A 17,984-nucleotide genomic window follows, 5' to 3' on the forward strand; every position below is an offset into this window, starting at 1 on the left:
GAATTTCCTATAAACGGGATTATGCAGAATATACTCTCCTCTCATCCAGTGTACTGCTTTTGAGTGTATCCAAGTATATCAGCAGTTGATTCCTTTTTTATTGCTGAGTAGTATTCCTTAGTATGGATGTATCACAGTTTGATTATCCGTTCTTTTATTGACAGACATCTGGGCTGTTTTCTGTTTTTTTCTATTACAAATAAAGCTACTATGAATGTTCTTGTACAAGTCTTTCTTTAAACATATGTTTTCATTTCTTTTGTGTAAAAATTAGTGGAATTACTGGGTCATATGGTAATTATACATTTAACTTTATAAGTCATAGTCAAATCTTTTCCAAAGTAGTTCTACTACATTATACTTCTCTGCCAATGTATGAGAGCTGTGATTGCTCCACACACCCATCAACATTTGGTGTTGTCAGTCTTTTTAATTTTAGCCATTCTGGTGGGTGTGTAATGGCATCTCATTGTGGTTTAATTTGCATTTCCCTAATGAATGATGATATTGAGCCCTTTTTCATGTGCTTGTTGTACACTTACACACTTCCTTTTGTGATGCATCTGTTCAAATCTTTATTACTAAGTTGTAGGAGTTTTTCATATAGCCTGCTTACGAGTCTTTTGTCAGATCTAAGTTTTAAAAATGTTTCTCTAGGCTGTGGCTTACCTATTTATTTTCTTAATGGCATTTTTAAATAATCAGAAGGTTTTGATTTCATGAAATCTTGTTTATCAAGTTTCTCCTTCATGGCTATTGCTTTCCATATCCTAAGAAACATTTGCCTCTTCCCTATTTTGTTTTTTCCTTGAAGCTTTTATGGTTTTAGCTTTCATGTTTAGATACCTAATCTAACTTGATTTATTTTTTTGTATACAGTGTGAGATGGACATTGAGATTCATTTTTTCTGTATTGATATATAGTTATTTAAGAACCATTTGTCAAAAATAATTTCTTTTTCCCATAAGATTGCTTTGGTATTTTGTCAAAAATCAAATGGACGTCTAAGTGAGGATTTATTTGGAGGCTCTCAATTCTGTTCTATTGATCTTTGCTGATATTTATACTAGTACCATAATTTATTTATTATTGTAACTTTACAGTAAGTCTTGAAATCATGCAGTATTATATAAATGCTTCAATTTTTTTCCATATGTCTTGCATTCTATGCCCTTTGTGTTTCCATATATATGTTTTGGAATCAGCTCGTTGAGTTCTACGGAATATCTGTCTGGGATTATAATTTGGATGACATTGAGCTATAGATCAATTTTGTGTCTTGTCCTTTAAATTTTTTTTCTTTTTCTCCATTCTTTTTTGTAAGTTAACCCCCCTGCTTGAAATATACTTTTTATGTCTTCACTAAAACGTGACTACTATTCATTTTTCAGGACTCAGTTCAAATTGCACTTCTGTTAAGTCTTCCTAGTCAGCCCTCTGTGGAGATAGCATTAACTGCTTATTTCTTCTTTTGCACTCCACAGCTAGTTTTGCATACTTCAATATAACTTATTATATGGTATTATGATTGCTTTTGGTTACATATCATTCTTCTTTTCCTAGACTGGAAGGTCATGAGCGGGGAGCAATATTTTATTCAGAATTATTCCCCCTCACCTCATGTAGTAACTGGCACATAATAAACTATCCTTAAATTTTTATCCATGAAACTCTTTATCTGTGTGTCAGCTCTTCACCAGAGGAGACATCTTGGTGGAGGAATACAGAAAAGAAACATGTACACAGATAAATGAATAAAATAATTACAGATAATGCTAAGTGACATAAAAACAATAAAACCAAGGGAAGGGACAGGAGACAGAAGAATACAATGCAACTACTTTTCATCAGGTGGTCAGAGAAGGACTCAGAGGAAGTGACAGTTGAACTGAGAAATAAGTGATAAAATGGAACATCCGTAGGACTTCTAGGGGGAAGAGCCTTTCAGGCAGAAGGAACAGGAAATGCAAAAGCCCTGAGGTAAAATCAGGTTTAGACCAAAGAAGGGACAATTGTTGGGCAATCAAGCAAATCTAGCAGAGAAGGGTGTCTGGGAAAGTTTCACAGGGCTGAGGCTTGAGAAAATGCGTAGGTGTTATCCTGTCAGAGAAGTCAGAGGGAAAATATTCTAGGCAGAGGGATATGGCAGGAAGAAACATATAAGGGGAGAGTGGTAGGAGACAAGGTTACAGAGGTCGGTAGAAGTCAAGCAATGTAGGTCTATGGACCTTAGGAGGGTGAATGATTTTATTTTATTTGAAAAAGAAAGTTATGAAGATGAGAAGTCTACACAGAGTACACTTTGTGGAGATCTTGAGTGGCAGGTAGATACAGCTGGGTGACGGGAATGGTGAAGCCCTGAGAACAGGGAGACTGCAGCAGGGACTCTGTGAGACAAGAGAGAAATTTTTACTGGAGTTCCTCAGTGGAATGAAAGAGAGGCACCATCTTTGAGTTCTATTGGAGATGTCACAAACAGGTCTTGTGTATGATTGACTCTGAGACGTCAGGAGGACTGGATTGTGGATGAATGCCACTTGTTCTGGCCTGAGTGTGTCGTGGGGCCATTGAGATGGGGAGAAAGAGCACATTTGGACAGAGTGAGTAGAAGTGGGGCGAGGCCAGGAATCAGTAGTTGCAGGGTTTCCTAGGTGGTGCTAGTGGTAAAGAATCTGCCTGCCAATGCAGGAGATGCAAGAGAAGCAGGTTTGATCCCTGGCTTGGGAAGACCCACTGGGAGAGGAACTGGCACCAACTCCAGTATTCTTACCTGGGAAATCCCATGGGCAGAGGAGCCTGGTGGGCTACAGTCCATGGAGCCACAAAGAGTAGGACACGACTAAGCATTCACATTCTCTTGTTGTGGAAATGTTGAGTTTGAGATGCTATCCAGGAAGCGATGTCATGTAGACGATTGGATGTATGAGTCTGGAACTGAGAGGAAAGGTCAGAACTGGATGTACGTGGGAGTCATAAGCATATGGCAGGCATCCAAGGCCATGGACCTGGAGATCACCAGGAGAGGCGGGGTAGGGAGTGTGGGGAAGAGGACTGAGGAACAATGGAGATTGGGAATGAGGAACTACTGTGATAGGATAGAATCAGAAGTTTGTGATGTCAAGGAAGCCCAGAGACGGAAATGTTCCAACAATGACTATAAGAGATCCAACTAAATGATGAGTGGAAAGCTGGCATGTAAGAACCTTGCAAAATAAAATTACTTGATCATAAAATCCATATCAGTTGAGTCATATTCACATAGCCTGATCATAGTGGATTGAGGAGTGATTTCAAGGGAAGAAAAGAGACAGGTAACATGGACAACTTCAAAAGTTTTGTCCTGAAGGTGATCAAAGAAATGTATAACAGCTAAGGAGGAAGTAAAAGATTTGTTTTAATCATTTATTTTCTAACACAGATGATATTAAGACATGTTTGCATGCAGATGGAAATAACCCAACCACAAGGGAGAAAGTGAAAGAAAAAGAATTTAGGAACAAGATCCTTGTTAAGTTCTAACCAAAAATTGCAAACATTTTCTTAAAAAGATGAATATATATTTCTTGGAAGCTTTCCAGGTATTTATAATAATTTCAAACTTTAAAAAGTTAGAAGGGACTTCCCTGATGGTTCTATGGTTAAGATATCATCTTCTAATGCAGGGGACGCAGGTTTGATGTCTGGTCAGAGAACTTAGATGCCACATGCTGCAAGGGAGCTAAGCCCTTATGTCGCAGTTACTGAGCCCCTGCTCTCCAGAGGCTGTGTGCCACAAGAGAAGCCCACGCACGGCAACAAAGAGCCCACATGCTGCAACAAAGACCCAGTGCAGCCAAAATTTATTTAGATGGTTAGAAAATATGAATAGTAAAAATATCTAGTTCATGGCATTTCCGGAAGATTAAATAATTTGAGATACATATATGCAAAGTTAGAATAGTGCCTGAGTATACATTCAGCATTATTTAGATGATAGGTATCATTTAAAGGTGATTTTCATTTTTTTTTTTTGCTCTGATTCATTTTTATAGTTTAATTCCCTGAGGGCAATCGTATTTCTTTTAATAGCTCTTGAAGGAACTATGCATAATATGAATATTATATACATGTGGTACATTTATAATTTAGTATAGTGCTGTCACCCAGTAGGCTTTTTACAAATGTTCATTTAACATTCTTCTAGTGAGAAACATCTTTTGTAACTATGCTACATTCATCCAAACTATTAACTCAACTACAGACTATCTGATTTTGCCAGTTGTTTTTTTTTTTTTTTCCCATTAGTCCTTGCTCTATTCCAGGACCTAATCCAGGATAAACATGACATTAGGTGTCCTATCTTCTTAGTCTCCTTCTATCTCAACTGTGCCCTGGTTTTTCCTCATTTTTCATGATCTTGAAAATTTTGAAGAGTTATGGTCAGGCATTCCATAGGTTAGTCTGACTATTCTCATGATTAGACTAGGATTATGGATTTAGGAGGGCTTCCAGGTACCACTAGTGGTAAAGAACCCACCTGCCAATGCAGGAGACGTAAGAGATGGTTCAGCCTCTGAGTTGGGAAGATCCCCTGGAGGAGGGCATGGCAACCCACTCCAGTTTTCTTGCCTGGAGGATCTCATGGACAGAGGAGCCTGGCAGGCTACAGTCCATAGTGTCACTCAAAGTTGGACATGACTGAAACGATTTAGCATGCACACAGACATGGCTTTGAGAAATAATTCCACAGAGGTGAATTGACACTGTCCTTGTATCATGACATCCACAAGAGTTATTACTGACAATATTAACCTTGGTCACTTTGTTAAGGTGCTGGGTGCCAGGTTTCCTCACTACAAAATTGTGTTGTTTTGTTTCTTTCCACACTTTACAGCAAGTCACTGTGTCTAGCTCATACCCAAGAAGCGAGGAATTAAGTCCACTTCCAGGAGCAGAAGTATCTAGATACATTCTTTGCAATTTCTTGTAAGAAAATTTGTCCCTTAACCCGTTTCTTTATTCATCCAATTATTTATTTAAATCAGTGTGAACTGTTATTGAAAGTGTGTTAGTGTTAGTGCTCAGTCATGTCTGACTCTTTGCAACCCCGTGGACCATAGCCCGCCGGGCTCCTCTGCCCATGGAATTCTCCAGGCAAGAATACTGGAGTGGGTTGCCATTCCCTTCTCCAATTATTTCTTGAATTATAAGCCAATACTCTATTTTGTTGCTCCAGTTTTGGTCCTTGGGTTCTTTTGGGTTAACTTCTGTGTCTTTTTTACATACTCTCCTTCTTTTTTATTTTTACCCATTCTTTGAAAGCATAGTAAATGACAATGTACACACGAAAAAGTGCCATGTACAATTTAAACACATTGTCATCCTCTAGAAACTTAATCTTTGTTGGCAGTTACCTTTAATTAGGCATTATGCAATACATACTTCCTGATGTCAACTGTTTTCATTTAAGGTTTTGTTTTTAAAGAGTGAGGTTCCTTGAAATTTTTCACATATTGTTCCACGACCAAAAAAAGAACCTGAAAAACAACTGATAGAACATTGAGTGTTCCCTATGCTTCTCACTCTCCTGGAAAGCGAGAAACCTGTTAAAAGAATGCTTTAATGATTCTGTTTTCCTATTAAAAATAATAACAAGGTAAATATATCTGCTTGGTTGAGAGATGCGACTTAAAGTGAAGGAAGGGCCTCATGATCTTGGTATCTTGTTGCTTTAGAAATACTAGAATAGCACTGCTAAGTGCTCTCATAATGCCTTTCTAAATATTTATTTGAGAGGTTCTTGCAGAGGCTTTTCTGAGCCATCAGGCATTCATGAGCATGACTAAACTGGCAGTCAGGCAATTTTCTGGAGAGAAATGCAAATGCGATGAAGATCTTTGTATCTATCATCTACAAGTTAGTTCAGAAGGAAGCCAGGAAGCTGAGTTGGAAGAATAACAAAAGCATTTATTTAGAAACTTACAGAGTTTAGTAGATTTGTAATTTAGTATACTTAAAAAAAAAATCTAACAGTGTAAAGTACTGACTTTGTACTAAGCATTAGAACAGACATTAGAACATAAGCATTAGAACAGTACTTACTTTGTACTAAGCATTAGAAAGACACCTTTCTCTTTTTTTATTTGTTTTTAATTGGAGGATAATTGCTTTACAATATTGTATTGGTTTCTGCCATATATCAACATGAATCAGCCATAGGTATGCATATGTCCCCTCCTTGCGGCCCTCCCTCCCACCTACCACCCCATCCCACCCCTCTAGTCTGTCACAGAGCACTGATTTGAGCTCCCGGAGTCATATATCAAATTCCCACTGTCACCTTTCTCATAACGTTAGAGGTTAAATCTTTACCCAAGATCGTTGTACTAGTTTTGCTTCAAGTTACAGAAAATCCAAAACTGCAGTGGCAGATATAGAAGTTTATTTCCCTCTTGTGTTAGAGTCTTTGAGCTGATAAGATGTTTCAAGTTATGCATGGACTTGACCTTAGAGTCCAAGATGGCTGCATATGTGTTCTAAGCAGGAGGAAGGAAAAAGAGGTCAAAAAGTGCACCGTGCTGCTCTTTAGAAAGATTCCCAGAAGTTTCCCCTTGACCTTTCTGTTTATACCCTCTTGGTCAGAACTTAGGCATGTAGCCATATCTTGCTGCAAGTTATGCTGGAAATGTAATTCTTTTTCTAAGTGGCTTTGTGCCCAGTCAAGTTTTCTACATCTACAGAGGGGAAGACAGATATTAGGGACAACCGGAAGCCTCTACGATAGTCATAAAGGCACAGACGTGATTTGAACTCAGATACGTCCTGCCTTCATAGTCTTTCTAAAACAAATTTGTTCATGGAGAAAGGTATAGAAAAGACATTGAATTGGCCCCACTTTTAGCATTAGCAAGTTGAGTGAAAGAAAGGAACATGTGTGAAACAAGGTATGCAAAAAAGCTAAAGACGTGTGAAGGGGGCTTTGAAAATCCATCTACATTGTCAAAGAGGTATCTTCGTAAGTCTTCAGATCCTCCTGGAAAGGAGGAACAATACTGGGACTTCCCTGGTGGTTCTGTGGTTAAGAATCTGTCTGCTAATGCAGGGGACACGGGTTCAATCCCTGGTCCAGTAAGATTCCACATAATGCAGGGCAACTAAGTCCAAGCGCCACAACTACTGAGCCCATTCTCTAGAGTCTAGGAGCCACAAGACAAGAAACCACTGCAATGAGAAACCCGCACACTGCGATCAGAGAGTAGCCACCACTCACCACTAGAGAAAGCCCATGTGCAGCAACAAAGACCCAGTGCAACCATAAATTAAAAATAAAACTTTATTTAAAAAAAAGAGAAATAACAATGATTTGAGGACCACTGTCCACAGTTCTAAACCAGACCTGTGCTGTCAAATATTACAGCAGCCACCAGCAATATGTGGCTATTGAGCATTTGGTGACTAGTCAAGATGTACTGTAAGTTTAAAACATGCATTGTGTTTCAGACTTAGTACAAAAAAAAATTTAAGTGTATCAGAGTAATTTTTTTCTACTGACTATATTTTGAGAGTATAACATTTTTGCTATACGGGATTAAATAAAATATATTGTTAAATTACTTTCACATATTTCATTTTACTTTTTAAATGTAGCTACTATATTTAAAATTGCATATGGGACTCACATTTGTGGATGTGTTATATTTCTATTTTAATTTGTCCTACAGCTGTCCTATCGTCGAAACAGTTTTTAAAAATGTTCGTAGGATCTGTGAGAAAGTCATCTCTGAGGGTTCCAGAAGGAAGGATGTGGTAAACTGGCTCAAATAAACGACCTCAGGTTCTCTCTGGGATTTCTTGCTCAGCTTCTATGAATGTCAATGATGCTGGCTGATCTCTGGATAACGTGTATGGATTGACTCCAACCCGCCTCTCCAAGCCACACTTCAGAAGCATATGGCCCTTGTTATTACTAGACAGATAAGATGATTTATTAAGATTACTTTTTGAAAGCACCTCTGTTTGATTTATTCACATCCACAAGGGGAATACTTTCAGGTTCGACTGAGTAATAACAGCTGGTCAGCACAGTCTTGAAGAACCTCATGATTTCTCGAAGGTGGCTGAAATCAAGTCCTCAAGCACAAGTAGTAGTATAGTAACTTAATAAGTCTTTGGCTGGCTCAGAAGTATTAAATTCATTAAAGTAATGAGGTGCTTTCTCATTAACCTCTTATCTATCTCTAGCTTCAGGTTCTCTTTAGCAGTGATTGATCTACACTTTCCAGAAGAAAGTTCAGTCTTCTCTCTACTTAGAAAAAGAAGGCAGATTTGAGGAGTTCTACATTTTTCTGTTCATTAGTATTTTATCATATATTGCCAGCAGTAAGTATATCTCTCCCTTATTCTCCTATTCTGAATACACTTTTGTGTATATATGCACACATACATGTTTTATATTAGTAGTAGTAATAATATAGTTCTTGGGTTGGCCAAAAAGTTCAGGATGGGGGCCACATGTACAGCCGTGGCTAATTCATGTCAATGTATGGCAAAACCACCACAAAACTGTAAAGTAATTAGCCTCCAATTAAGTAAATAAATTAATTTCTATGACATCTTATATAAAAACCCAAAAGGACTTTCTGGACATACAAATACATAATCAACAATAACATAATTATATGATTAATTAATATTTTATATAATATTATAAGATCATGGCATCTGGTCCCATCACTTCATGGGAAATAGATGGGGAAACAATGGAAACAGTGTCAGACTTTATTTTTTGGGGCTCCAAAATCACTGCAGATGGTAATTGCAGCCATGAAATTAAAAGACACTTACTCCTTGGAAGGAAATTTATGGCCAACCTAGATGGCATATTGAAAAGCAGAGACATTACTTTGCCAACAAAGGTCCGTCTAGTCAAGGCTATGGTTTTTCCTGTGGTCATGTATGGATGTGAGAGTTGGACTGTGAAGAAGGCTGAGCGCCGAAGAATTGATGCTTTTGAAGTGTGGTGTTGGAGAAGACTCTTGAGAGTCCCTTGGACTGCAAGGAGATCCAACCAGTCCATTCTAAAGGAGATCAGTCCTGGGTGTACTTTGGAAGGAATGATGCTAAAGCTGAAACTCCAGTACTTTGGCCACCTCATGCGAAGAGTTGACTCATTGGAAAAGACTCTGATGCTGGGAGAGATTGCGGGCAGGAGGAGAAGGGGATGACAAAGGATGAGATGGCTGCATGGCATCACCGACTTGGTGGACATGAGTTTGAGTGAATTCCGGGAGTTGGTGAAGGACAGGGAGGCCTGGCGTGCTGCGATTCATGGGGTCGCAAAGAGTCAGACACGACTGACTGACTGAACTGAACTGAACTGAATATTATAATTACATTATAATATTAACATCATCATATAATATTATATAAAATTATATATATAGTATCTATTATATATTATTATACAACTATTTTATTATATATTATATATGTGCATATGTATATAAATACAATATCTTATTTTTCTGAATATTACATATATGTAGGTAGACAAATAGAGAATCAATTTTCATGCCATTAGCATTTTTATCAAATTTTGTCTCATTCCAGATTTCAAATATTCTATTTGTCCATTCTGCCATTGTAATGATCTTTTATTAGCTTCACATTATTCAGCACCCTCATGGTTCATTTGAACAGTTTGCAAATACATGACACCAAATTAAAATAGTGCATAAATGGCAACCCATTCCTGTACTCTTGCCTGGAAAATTCCATGGACAGAGGAGCCTTGTAGGCTACAGTCCATGGGGTCACAAAGAGTCGGACACAACTGAACGACTTCACTTCACTTCGTCTATAACATTTAAAGCAAAGCACACCTTTGATAAAGAACTTTAGAAAGTTTTCTTCTTTAACAAATATTGCCCTTGATGGCCCAAATTTTTTTTAAATGTGTCAGTGAAGGCAAGAGAAAGGAAATGTTGGCAGTGAGGAGAGGCAATTGTCTATTCAAAGTGTACTAGTTTTTAAAAAGTTATGTTAAATTACTTAAGATATTTAAGTTTTGTAGACCACTATTGTTTGGTTGTCCCCAGTTCTTCTCTTCTGGGACGAACACCACTTAAGAGGTTTGTCTGCCTTGAGCTTCAGCATGGTGGTTCTTGTAGTAATGGTCAACTGTAGTACCCAAACCAATAACCACAAAAATGATGATGTGATGCAAGTTGAACTAATAATAGTTTTTCCCCAATAGTTTTTCACCATTTCCAGGAAATGGTGAAGGACAGGGAAACCCGGAGTGCTGCAATGCATGGTGTTTCAAAGAGTCGGACATGACTGAGCAACAGAATAACAACAACCACCCCAGGATTTGAAAAGAGAGCTTTTCTTCACTGAAGAAAGTGAAGGAGAAAGAGTGTGCCTGATCATGTGACTGGTTTGAGAGCATATCACTGATATGCAAAGAGGAACAGATTCATGGGATGGACAGAGAGTTCTCAGAGTTTTTGTGTAGCTGGTTTCATTAATATCTAAGGCATAGATGTATATCCTATCCTTAATGACAATCCAGTTAGACAAGGCAATAAATTTCCCTTTGCCTAAGTGAATTTGAGTGGTGTATCTGTCACTTGAGAGCCAAACGTGCCCTGGCTAATACATTATCCTTTTGGTAGTCAGCCTACAAGACCGCTGCCAAAGATCACCAACTCTGGCAGTCACACCTTTGTGTAATATCCTCATAGACTGAATAGGAAAGTGATCAATAAAGTATAATGAATGTGATGGTCTGTGACTTTGTAGCTTCACAGAAAGTATTAAGGCTTCTATTTTCATCTCACCCATTGATTGCAGAGGAGGGGGCCAGCTGCCATGTTGTAAGGATGCTCAAGCAGTCTCAAGAGGAGACATACATTGAGAAGAACTAAAGCCACTTGCCAACAGCCAAGACCACTTTGTCACCATATAAGTAAGCCACCTTTGGAACCAGATTCTCCAGCCCCAGCAAAGCCTCCTAATGACTGCATGAGAAACCTGACTGAAAGCCACCTGCCAAACCCCCTTAAATCCTAGCCTTTAGAAACTATAAGATATAATGAATATTTATCATTTCAAGTATCTGGTTGGGGATAATTTCTGAGCCCAGGCAAATATATTATCTATATCAAAACAGATAACTCATACAGCTTTGAAGGAATATTGGAAAGAAGTGAGAAGCTTCCTACAATAATATAGTTCTTTCCCAGAGATATGGTCAGAGACTACGTTGGCTGATACCCATTATTCCTATCCTGTCTGCTTTGCACACTTAACTTGCATTAGCATCAATCATAATAGAAGCTACTATCTCAACATAAAAGAAAAATAGCAAATCAACTCATTTGAATTCCATTTCATGACAAAGAATAATCTGTTAGTTTAAATAAGATTCTAGATTGACTCTTACTTAAACATATCAAATCTCACTTGCTGTTGCTCATAGAAGAGTAAATATTAACTTCTTGGAGACATTTAAACACATTTTTCCCACTGGTCAATATAATAAAGGTAAGACTTTCTCTCAGACAAATGAGTAATTGAGAACTACTGTTAATATAATCTAAGGAGGACTCTAACATTGGATTTTCTAATTGGCTTCTCTACTAGAATATTAGATTTTAGTTTGATGTAGTATAATACACAAAGTTATTTTTTGATGTGGTATTTTTAAGTTTGTTAAATAGCATTAAATATTTACCTTTTTTTCCCTGCCTTCATTTTCCATGTTTCTAGTTTTGGTAATTATTATGTGCCCTTTTATTGGAATTCAGTTCAGCTTCACCCTCAAATGATAACTCAACAAATGGATGTAGGTGCTTGTTCTGTTGGTCTCAACATGAGGCAGAGGCTTGAATGCCAAAAAACCCATGTTTTTTGGGGGTCCCAGCATTATTTATGGTGTGATTTCACATATATTCTCTGTACTTATTTCTCTCATATATCAAATAAGTGCCCTGAATATGTACAATCCTAAAATTCTATAAAATTGGGTAAGTCACTGAATATTGAGTTTTCAATTATCTGTCTGATAAACTGGCATGAAAAATAACCCACACTGGTACATACAAAGCAATTTTAGTGGTACATATAACTACTGGTACATATACAGATTTTAGTGTTCCTGATACCTAAGGTTGTGTTTTGTATAATGATCTCACTATTGGAAAGATTTTTGAAAAAAGAAGCATTATTAATAAGGTAAAATTAATGTTCTAGAATGTTGTTAAGAAAAAGTACCTAGAAGCCAGAAATGAGTCATAATTATAAAAATGATAATACCTTATCTTTGAAAAGCACAGTATTTTCAAGGAATTGTGATTTAAATTAAAATTGAATTACATATTAAATAATATGTGTGAATAACCCAATGAGGTAATGCCCCTTCCTTATGTTCTTCCTATTTCCTTGACTGTACAATGAAAAATCTCTGAAAGGCTGGATTTTCACAGTAACAATATAGTTTGGTATCTATAGTACAACATAGTACTTCTATAGCAAACATTGACTATAACTCAGTCAGCATTTTATTCATGAAGCTGCTGAAAAATCCTTCTCTAAACCAGTAATAAAAAGATTAAGTCATGACCAGTAGAGTTATATTATTCAGTATCTGACATGAAACTAACATTTATTTAGTTACAAGGACCCTGGTGCATTATACACTGTATCTTACTAGATCAGCACATCAAACCTATGAAGGAGGTACCATTCTCCCCATCTTCAAAACAAAGAAAGAAAGGCAAAAGAAGGTAATTAACTTATGCATTTTGACATAACAAGAATGAGAAGGAACCGGGATTTGACACAGATCTCTTAGGATAGCTTTCAGACTTTGTTTTAAGCTGTATACCTGTGGCGGATTCATTTCGATATTTGGCAAAACTAATACAATTATGTAAAGTTTTAAAATAAAATAAAATTGGAAGAATAAAAAAAAAAAAAAAAAGCTGTAGAATCTTAAGGCAAAAGCTTCTGTGCATGTGAAAAATAGAAAACAGATAAATTCCTGGGTGTTTGGGTTGGCAGCTGGTTGTGTGTGCTGCTTCACTTCTCTTCCTGTCTCTGTCTTTGACTGTCCTGGAACATCCCCAGCTGAAAAGTACTGGGTTATGTGCTACGCCTTTGTTTGTTTTTATTTTTAATTTTGGCTGTGCTGGGTCTTTGTTGCAGCAAGAAGGCTTCTCTAGTTGTGCTGTGTGGGCTCTCTACTTGTGGCATTCAAACTCAGTTACCCAGAAGCATGTGAGATCTTAGTTCCCCGAGCAGGGATCAAACCCATGTCCCTGCATTTGGAAGGCAGATTCTTAACCACTGGCCCACCATTATGCCTTCCTAGTCTAGCCTTTTTTTTTTTTTTTTAATATCAACAATCTTCATTTAGGGTGCCAAAACCTTTTCTACTAATAAAAATGTTTGACAAGCCAGAGCAAATCATATTGGGCTTCCTTGGTGGCTCAGTCGGTAAAGAATCCACCTGCAATACAGGAGACCTGGGTTTGATCCCTGGGTCAGCAAGATCTCCTGGAGAAGGAAATGGCAACCCACTCCAGTACTCTTGCCTGAGAATCCTATGGGCGGAGGAGTCTGGTGGGCTACAGTCTGAGGTCGCAAAGAGTTGGACCAACTAAGCACACACACATTCTATATATTATTATACAAGGTAGACATGATGATGATAAATTCTACTTGGCATATAAATAGCATCTGTTTAGTTTCCATGTTAATAACACATGCACAGGTCTTTTAAGGCACTTAGCTAGTTTTACTCTTCTCTCCTGAAAAGCATTTGCGTAGCTCTTTTTGAGAAGTTCTATTTAGCTGTGTTCAGCTCATTTCAGTTCAGTTCAGTCACTCAGTCGTGTCCAACTCTTTGTGGCCCCATGGACTGCAGCATGCCAGGCTTCCCTGTCCATCACCAACTCCCAGAATTTACCCAAACTCATGTCCAATGAGTTGGTGATGCCACCCAACCATCTTATCCTCTGTCGTCCCCTTTTACTCCTGCCTTCAATCTTTCCCAGCATTAGAGTCTTTTCAAATCAGTCAGCTCTTCACATCAGGTGGCCAAAGTACTGGAGTTTCAGCTTCAGCATCAGTCGTTCCAATGACCATCCAGGACTGATCTTTAGGATGGATTGGTTGGATCTGCTTGCTGTCCGAGGGACTCTCAAGAGTCTTCTCCAACACCACACTTCAAAAGTATCAATTCATCTGCGCTCAGCTTTCTTTATAGTCCAACTCTCACATCCATACATGACCACTGGAAAAACCAAAGCCTTGACTAGACGGACCTTTGCTGGCAAAGTAATGTCTCTGCTTTTGAATATGCTGTCTAGGCTAGTCATAACTTTCTTTGCAAGGAGTAAGCATCTTTTAATTTCATGGCTGCAAGCACCATCTGCAGTGATTTTGGAGCCCAGAAAAATAAAGTCAGCCACTGTTTCTACTGTTTACCCATCTATTTGCCATGAAGTGATGGGACTGGATGCCATGATCTTCGTTTTCTGAATGTTGAGCTTTAAGCCAGTTTTTTCATTCTCCTCTTTCACTTTCATCAAGAGGCTCTTTAGTTCTTCTCTTTCTGTCATAAGGGTGGTGTCATCTGCATATCTGAGGTTATTGATATTTCTCCCAGCAATCTTGATTCCAGCTTGTGCTTCCTCCAGCCCAGCGTTTCTCATGATGTACTCTGCATGTAAGTTAAATAAGCAGGGTGACAATATACAGCCTTGACATACTCCTTTTCCTATTTGGAACCAGTCTGTTGTTTCATGTCCAGTTTTAACTGTTGCTTCCTGACCTGCATACAGATTTCTCAGCTGTGTTAGCCTTGTGTTTTTGCCATGTAACTCTGCCCATGAGACAGAGATTGACAAAGCTTGGAAGACTGGTGGCCGGTGATGAAGCCTGGCATGAGAGGCATGCCGTTTCTTCTCTGGCAGAGTTTTAGTATGAAACATCCAGGGAGGGTCAGCCTTGGGTAAATGCAGAAGTGAGGAGAGGGGTGACAGGAAATAGAAGCCATGAGTAAGCAAAGCCATGAGGCAGAAAGAAAGTGAGCAGCATGGAGTCAATAGCAATAGTTGGAAAAATAAGCAGGTGGAGAGACACAGCCAGAGGAGCTGAGTCATGTGCATGGCAGCAAGCCAAGAGCTCCTGTGAGGTCACCAAAGGGGAGCTTATATGGCTAGACTAGAGCTTTTACTCAGTTGTTGCAGAGTGCCTAGAACAAAAATCTAGTTTTCCACGAGCCTGCAGTGAGAACTTTACCCATCTTTTCTACTTCCCCATGTTGTATCCTTTTAAATGATGGTGGTGGTTTAGTGGCTAAGTCGTGTCAGACTCTGTGACCCCGTGGACTGTGTCCCACCAGGCTCCTCTGTACATGGGATTTCCCAGGCAAGAATACTGGAGTGGGTTGTCATTTCCTTCTCCAGGGGATCTTTCCAACCAGGGATCAAATCCACTTCTCCTTCATTGGCAGAAGGATTCTTTACCAACTAAGCCACCAGAGACGCCATCCTTCTAAATAAACCTATTTAATTGAGCCAAGTGACCATTTCTCCTTTTTTGCCACCATAAAGAATCTAATTAACACAACACTGAAAACTTGCACAAAGCCTGGAATGTAACAGGAGCTTCATATAGCGTGGCTATTATTAGTTTTAAAGAGATTCTTCAAGCAAAAGCAAAAACTTCAGACTAATACTCAAATCCAAGTGTTGCAGTTGGTTTGAATTTGTAGCTTGGTAGCTGTCCATGGGGTCGCACAGAGTCAGACACGACTGAAGTGACTTAGCATGCGTGCATGCATTGGAGAAGGAAATGGCAACCCACTCCAGTATTCTTGCCTGGAGAATCCCAGGGATGGAGGAGCCTGGTGGGCTGCCGTCTGTGGGGTCGCAGAGAGTCAGACATGACTGAAGCAACTTAGCAGCAGCAGCAGCAGCAGCTTTTTTTCCTCCCCTGTCCTTTAAAGATTTTTTTTAATTCTAGGAGAGTACCCAATTTGGATAAGTTTAGGTGTGGAAATAAAACACATGTTCTAACAATTTGGGAGAGATGGATGAATCTCTTGAGATATGAGGTTTCACAAAATATTTCAAATTATTTTTCAAATATTATTGGCTTGGCAAAAACAAAATGATTTTCTAGAAGAATTTCTCCTTTTAACATTCAAATGTCCTCAAGGGAAATGTAATATACATATTTCTAACTCATTCTACGTAACTTAGTATTATCTAATAGGACTTGATTGATGTTTAAAAATTCAATGAGTATTTTAACTAAGAGGTTTTTTTTGGATGGTGATAGTGCTTTTTCAGAAAAGAGTTGAGTTAGATGATTTTTTAAAAGGGTCTTAGAACTTGGCCTTCAAACCTTACCAAATATTTTTCCTTCCTTTGTATAACAGGGAAAAAGTAATATCTGAAAAATCTCCTTTCTTCCAGGGATGAACAAAACTACAGTAATTTGAATTCCAGAAAACTAAGGCAACAGAGGAGAAGCCAAACATATTCTTAACCTAGATGTTAAAGAAGAAAGAAAGAAAACAAAGAATAAAGGGAGGGATAAAGAAAGGGTAAAGGGTGAGGGAAGAAGAACAAAGAGAAAGAAAAAGAAAAAAGAACCAGTGAGATGATAAAGAATTACAGATTTGTGAACTGAGTGACACGTAATCAATGATCTAAATTTCTCTGTAGAATGCATGCAGTCTCAGAACTCTGGAAAGATCAGTGGGTATGAAATTATACTTTGGTTCTATTCCCTTGGTGCCCTATGCTGCTCTCATTGTAATTATCATCAAACTTTATTGAAATCCCTTCATAATGGATAGCTCTGACTGCGCTGTGGACTGTGTGAGGGTAAGGTCCATGTTTGTCTTGTTCTGTATTATCCCCAGAACCAGCATAATACCCAGAAGAGCAGGTACTCAAATTATTTGATGAATAAAATGCTATAACTGTGCCATCTGGGGGTTAAAAGCACAAGCTCTGGAATCAAATTCAATGTCATTTTCCACCTCTGTAGATTGGATAGAGTAACAGTGCCTGCCTCACTGATTCGTAGTGAGGATTTGATGAGAAAATACACATACGCCGGAGAAGGCAATGGCAACCCACTCCAGTACTCTTGCCTGGAGGGTCCCATGGACAGAGGAGCCTGGTAGGCTGCAGTCCATGGGGTCGCTAGGAGTCGGACACAACTGAGTGACTTCACTTTCACTTTTCACTTTCATGCATTGGAGAAGGAAATGGCAACCCACTTCAGTGTTTTTGCCTGGAGAATCCCGGGGACGGGGGAGCCTGGTGGGCTGCTGTCTATGGGGTTGCACAGAGTCGGACACAACTGAAGCAACTTAGCAGCAGCAGCAGCAGCCCTAAGCAAGGTGTTTGGCATATTGGTAGTGTTGAAAAAATGTTCTCTATAACAATAATCCTTACTATCCCCCGACTAGCAATGAATCTCAGCATTTGTCTTCAAAAAAAGAGGGAAGTTTTTACAAAAGCCAAGTGAAGATAGATTTAAACACACACACACACATTGTGATGTAATCATGTACATTTTATCAGCACTATCTGAAGCATCACTGGTGATGCTCCCTTGCAAATTTCTCTTTTTTTTTTTTCCAATTGGCTGGTTGGCCATTCTCACCAGTAGTGAGTAATTTGATCTTGCTCATTTCTGGCTGAATTCAGTTGGCTGTGGAAAAGGCATGCGGAAAAGTATGAAGGATTGTAACTCTAGATTCTTTCAGCTTAGTAAGTATGTCAATCGTCTAAAAGAGTGGCCATGATTTAATGGTTACATAGTCAAGAATTCCTAGAGTAAGGCTTTTCTTTTTTCAACACTAGTATGACTCTGACCTTGAACAGAGTGTGCTTAGGTCATTCTGGAAGTATCCCTTGGACAGATGACACAGAGATTGAAAAGCTATAAATGACTTGCCTGTAAGTCCAGAAAT

At 38.6% G+C, this 17,984-nt stretch overlaps 2 long non-coding RNA genes across 3 annotated transcripts in view; one reads left to right on the forward strand and one right to left on the reverse strand.

The window, feature by feature from the left end:
* The window catches only part of LOC133248001 (uncharacterized), a 72,396-nt gene extending 69,154 nt beyond the window's left edge, over positions 1 to 3,242 (reverse strand). The window contains exon 1 of the long non-coding RNA XR_009736588.1: positions 2,772 to 3,242. This is a non-coding gene — a long non-coding RNA (uncharacterized LOC133248001). The remainder of the gene's footprint in view (positions 1 to 2,771) is intronic.
* Positions 1,760 to 17,736, forward strand: LOC133248002 (uncharacterized). Of its 2 annotated transcripts, none has more exons than XR_009736589.1 (3): positions 1,760 to 2,601; positions 10,835 to 10,949; positions 16,471 to 17,736. It is a non-coding gene; the product is annotated as an uncharacterized LOC133248002 (long non-coding RNA). The 2 variants fall into 2 exon arrangements; XR_009736590.1 differs by lacking the exon at positions 16,471 to 17,736 and adding an exon at positions 12,656 to 12,842.
* The last annotated feature ends 248 nt before the right edge of the window (positions 17,737 to 17,984 follow it).

The sequence above is a fragment of the Bos javanicus genome, chromosome 5 (assembly GCF_032452875.1).
Source record: "Bos javanicus breed banteng chromosome 5, ARS-OSU_banteng_1.0, whole genome shotgun sequence".
Classification (NCBI taxonomy): domain Eukaryota; kingdom Metazoa; phylum Chordata; class Mammalia; order Artiodactyla; family Bovidae; genus Bos; species Bos javanicus.